The sequence below is a fragment of the Haemaphysalis longicornis genome, unplaced genomic scaffold (genome assembly GCF_048455015.1).
Source record: "Haemaphysalis longicornis isolate Haplotype H1 unplaced genomic scaffold, Haemaphysalis longicornis Haplotype H1 scaffold_5, whole genome shotgun sequence".
Classification (NCBI taxonomy): domain Eukaryota; kingdom Metazoa; phylum Arthropoda; class Arachnida; order Ixodida; family Ixodidae; genus Haemaphysalis; species Haemaphysalis longicornis.
The window spans coordinates 134934908-134940442 of NW_027526385.1; the positions used below are offsets into that span (position 1 = coordinate 134934908).

A 5535-nucleotide genomic window follows, 5' to 3' on the forward strand; every position below is an offset into this window, starting at 1 on the left:
GAAAAAGAAAAAAGAGCCTAACCACACCCCTATGCCTCCTTTGGCGTTGTAGACTGCTGCCCTATCTTTCTGTATTTTCCTCAACGAGCCCCTCATTTCCTTACTACATTATTCTGCGAAAGCCTAGCGAGGGTCTCGGTCCTGGCAGCCTTGATGCCTAGGTAGCATAAGAGGGCTTCCCGCCAGTTATCCGCTCATGACAGGCTGTAGACGTTCGAGTCACGCCCCGGGGGTTGAAAAGAAGGTCCCCTTCTCCCCGTGTAGTCAGAGTGGCGCTGGCTACCACCCTCAAGCGTCAGATAAACTTCTAGTAAATATAAATAGCCCAGAAAGTGAAGGAGAACACAGTCGCCCAGATAGCCGAATTGGTAAGGCATTCGACATATATTCGAAAGGCGTGGGTTCGGTCCCCACTCTGGGCGCGTGTTTTTCTTTCTTTCTTTCTTCTGTATATTAAAAAAATGTTTACTTCATTAAGCGTAGTGAAAAAGAAAAAAGAGCCTAACCACACCCCTATGCCTCTTTTGGCGTTGTAGACTGCTGCCCTATCTTTCTGTATTTTCCTCAACGAGGCCCTCATTTCCTTACTATATTATTCTGCGAAAGCCTAGCGAGGGTCTCAGTTCTGGCAGCCTTGATGCCTAGGTAGCATAAGAGGGCTTCCCGCCAGTTACCCACTCATGACAGGCTGTAGACGTTCGAGTCACGTCCGCGGGTTGAAAAGAAGGTCCCCTTCTCCCCGTGTAGTCAGAGTGGCGCTGGCTACCACCCTCAAGCGTCAGATACACTTCTAGTAAATATAAATAGCCCAGAAAGTGAAGGAGAACACAGTCACCCAGATAGCCGAATTGGTAAGGCATTCGACATGTAATCGAAAGGCGTGGGTTCGGTCCCCACTCTGGGCGCGTGTTTTTCTTTCTTTCTTTCTTCTGTATATTAACAAAATGTTTACTTCATTACCCGTAGTGAAAAAGAAAAAAGAGCCTAACCACAGCCCTATGCCTCCTTTGGCGTTGTAGACTGCTGCCCTATCTTTCTGTATTTTCCTCAACGAGCCCCTCATTTCCTTACTATATTATTCTGCGAAAGCCTAGCGAGGGTCTCGGTTCTGGCAGCCTTGATGCCTAGGTAGCATAAGAGGGCTTCCCGCCAGTTACCCGCTCATGACAGGCTGTAGACGCTCGAGTCACGCCCCGGGGGTTGAAAAGAAGGTCCCCTTCTCCCCGTGTAGTCAGAGTGGCGCTGTCTACCACCCTCAAGCGTCAGATACACTTCTAGTAAATATAAATAGCCCAGAAAGTGAAGGAGAACACAGTCGCCCAGATAGCCGAATTGGTAAGGCATTCGACATGTAATCGAAAGGCGTGGTTTCGGTCCCCACTCTGGGCGCATGTTTTTCTTTCTTTCTTTCTTCTGTATAATAAAAAAAATGTTTACTTCATTAACCGTAGTGAAAAAGAAAAAAAGAGCCTAACCACACCCCTATGCCTCCTTTGGCGTTGTAGACTGCTGCCCTATCTTTCTGTATTTTCCTCAACGAGCCCCTCATTTTCTTACTATATTATTCTGCGAAAGCCTAGCGAGGGTCTCGGTTCTGGCAGCCTTGATGCCTAGGTAGCATAAGAGGGCTTCCCGCCAGTTACCGGCTCATGACAGGCTGTAGACGCTCGAGTCACGCCCCGGGGGTTGAAAAGAAGGTCCCCTTCTCCCCGTGTAGTCAGAGTGGCGCTGGCTACCACCCTCAAGCGTCAGATACACTTCTAGTAAATATAAATAGCCCAGAAAGTGAAGGAGAACACAGTCGCCCAGATAGCCGAATTGGTAAGGCATTCGACATGTAATCGAAAGGCGTGGGTTCGGTCCCCACTCTGGGCGCATGTTTTTCTTTCTTTCTTTCTTCTGTATAATAAAAAAAATGTTTACTTCATTAACCGTAGTGAAAAAGAAAAAAAGAGCCTAACCACACCCCTATGCCTCCTTTGGCGTTGTAGACTGCTGCCCAATCTTTCTGTATTTTCCTCAACGAGCCCCTCATTTCCTTACTATATTATTCCGCGAAAGCCTAGCGAGGGTCTCGGTTCTGGCAGCCTTGATGCCTAGGTAGCATAAGAGGGCTTCCCGCCAGTTACCCGCTCATGACAGGCTGTAGACGCTCGAGTCACGCCCTGGCGGTTGAAAAGAAGGTCCCCTTCTCCCCGTGTAGTCAGAGTGGCGCTGGCTACCACCCTCAAGCGTCAGATACACTTCTAGTAAATATAAATAGCCCAGAAAGTGAAGGAGAACACAGTCGCCCAGATAGCCGAATTGGTAAGGCATTCGACATGTAATCGAAAGGCGTGGGTTCGGTCCCCACTCTGGGCGCGTGTTTTTCTTTCTTTCTTTCTTCTGTATATTAAAAAAAAATGTTTACTTCATTAACCGTAGTGAAAAAGAAAAAAGAGCCTAACCACACCCCTATGCCTCCTTTGGCGTTGTAGACTGCTGCCCTATCTTTCTGTATTTTCCTCAACGAGCCCCTCATTTCCTTACTACATTATTCTGCGAATGCCTAGCGAGGGTCTCGGTCCTGGCAGCCTTGATGCCTAGGTAGCATAAGAGGGCTTCCCGCCAGTTACCCGCTCATGACAGGCTGTAGACGTTCGAGTCACGCCCCGGGGGTTGAAAAGAAGGTCCCCTTCTCCCCGTGTAGTCAGAGTGGCGCTGGCTACCACCCTCAAGCGTCAGATACACTTCTAGTAAATATAAATAGCCCAGAAAGTGAAGGAGAACACAGTCGCCCAGATAGCCGAATTGGTAAGGCATTCGACATATATTCGAAAGGCGTGGGCTCGGTCTCCACTCTGGGCGCGTGTTTTTCTTTCTTTCTTTCTTCTGTATATTAAAAAATGTTTACTTCATTAAGCGTAGTGAAAAAGAAAAAAGAGCCTAACCACACCCCTATGCCTCTTTTGGCGTTGTAGACTGCTGCCCTATCTTTCTGTATTTTCCTCAACGAGGCCCTCATTTCCTTACTATATTATTCTGCGAAAGCCTAGCGAGGGTCTCAGTTCTGGCAACCTTGATGCCTAGGTAGCATAAGAGGGCTTCCCGCCAGTTACCCACTCATGACAGGCTGTAGACGTTCGAGTCACGTCCGCGGGTTGAAAAGAAGGTCCCCTTCTCCCCGTGTAGTCAGAGTGGCGCTGGCTACCACCGATACACTTCTAGTAAATATAAATAGCCCAGAAAGTGAAGGAGAACACAGTCGCCCAGATAGTCAAATTGGTAAGGCATTCCACAAGTAATCGAAAGGCGTGGGTTCGGTCCCCACTCTGGGCGCGTGTTTTTCTTTCTTTCTTTCTTCTGTATATTAAAAAAAATGTTTACTTCATTAACCGTAGTGAAAAAGAAAAAAGAGCCTAACCACACCCCTATGCCTCCTTTGGCGTTGTAGACTGCTGCCCTATCTTTCTGTATATATATATATATATATATATATATATATATATATATATATATATATATATATATCTATATATATAAGAATAGGAAATGAGGGGCTCGTTGAAAATAACACAGAAATAAGGGTTGGCAGTCGAGAAAACCTCGGAAAGCAAAGGGGAGGATGTGGTAGATCATTGAAACAGATTAAGAATTTGGAAAGAAAGAAAGAAAGTGAAGAAAAAATGCCCGCCAGGTGGGATGCGAACCCACGACATCCCACCTGGCGGGCATTTTTTCTTCACTTTCTTTCTTTCTTTCCAAATTCTTAATCTGTTTCAATGATCTACCACATCCTCCCCTTTGCTTTCCGAGGTTTTCTCGACTGCCAACCCTTATTTCTATATATATATATATATATATATATATATATGTATATATATATATATATTGTAGTGAAAAAGATTTGCCCACTTAGAGTATGCTATCAGGCACTGCGAAGGACGCACTATGCCCCGTGTGGGTATGCTCTGATACGGTGGCCATGGGCAATAATGGGTACGTAGTGAATGGGGACTGTGAAGACGACGAGGAGGTAGCACCAGCCTCGGAGAGAACGCGCCACGATCTCTGATAGCTCGCTGCAACGTGATCATCGCTCCGGCTTGTCTCAGTGCCTACCTGAACACCGTCACCTGGAACGCTACCATTCCCTGCCAATAAACACCTCTTCAATATATATATATATATATTGTAACGACTCACATACTTGGACATGAGCATGACGGATGGGCAATCCCTGGGCTAAAAGATTAAGAGGAACGAACCTCAGGCCTGTGCGTTTGGAGCCCCGTTCGTTCCAATGAAGCTTCTCCGTCCTGTCCAGTAAAAAAATTCCCCGCATTTCCCCGAGGGGAAGAATGTGAAAGTGCGAATGCACGAGTTGAATTTGCGCGGTTCGGTAATGTTCGCCAAAGGGAGATCACACACACACACAACTACAAAGAAAGAAAGATGCATTTATTCACAGACAGCTACTTGTGTTGTCGTTGTACTTGATTGCTAGAGCGGATCTCAGCTTTGAAATTTCGTGTCAGTACTCCTTTAAGCGGGTGCATTAGCCCTTCTCACGCCCGATTCCTGGCCAATCCACCACGTGGGTATGTGCCATGTCAGCGGCCAGGCAGCGCGCGCCCATCTCCCCCCGTTGATAAGGAAGACGAGGAGCGCGCGCACCCGCCGCTGTTGCTATGCGGACTACGGCGGCGGACGATTCAGGCTCGCTTAAGAAGTGCATTCGCACTTAATAAATCTCCCTTATACCGTAACAGACTTGGTTGAGGTGCGGGGTAAACCCAGCGGACAACGGCGTCAGTGGATCTTCGCCGAAGCCGTCGCGTAGCTGGCCTCTCGCCAATCCGAGAAGTCATGGCGCCCCCGGCTCAAGGCAACTCTTCGGCGACACCGCCCGGCGGCTGGCAGTTGCGACGAGAACCACGGAAGTTTGAAGGCAAAGTGGAAGAAGACGTCGATGACTGGCTCACCCATTACGAACGAGTGAGCATGTACAGCCGTTGGAATGCGGCAGACAAGCTTGCAAACGTCGTATTTCGCTTAGAAAAGACCGCCCTTGTGTTGTTTGACAACAATGAAGCGAAATGTATGACGTGGGATCGGCTAGTAGAGTTAATGAAGGAAAGGTTCGGTGACGCTGAAGCCAAGAAGAAGCGAGCAGAGCAGACTCTTCTGCAGCGAACTCAAGTCCCCGGGAGGGGAAAGCTGCACCACCTACATTGAAGAAATTCTGCAGCTGTGTAGAGTAGTGAACGCCGAAATGCCTCAGGGCGACAAGGTGGGCCATCTACTGAAGGGAATTGCTGAGGACGTCTACACATTCCTCATTAGCAAGGAGCATTTGGACACCATGTCGGATGTAATTCGGCATTGCCGCAAGTTCGAAGCGCCAAAAAACGCCGTATAACTCCAAAGTTTGGCCACTTCTCCAACGTGACTACTGTTGCAAGCATTGACAGCACGTCTCGCGGCTACCATACGGCCAATACGGTAGCCTCGCGGCTACCATACGGCCAATAGTCCGTGAAGAGTTGCGGCTAC

General features: G+C 48.1%; 1 non-coding gene across 1 annotated transcript; it reads left to right on the forward strand.

Moving 5' to 3' along the window:
• Nucleotides 1-350: 350 nt before the first annotated feature.
• Trnai-uau (transfer RNA isoleucine (anticodon UAU)) lies at nt 351-422 on the forward strand. Its single transcript has one exon. It is a non-coding gene; the product is annotated as a tRNA-Ile (tRNA).
• The last annotated feature ends 5113 nt before the right edge of the window (nt 423-5535 follow it).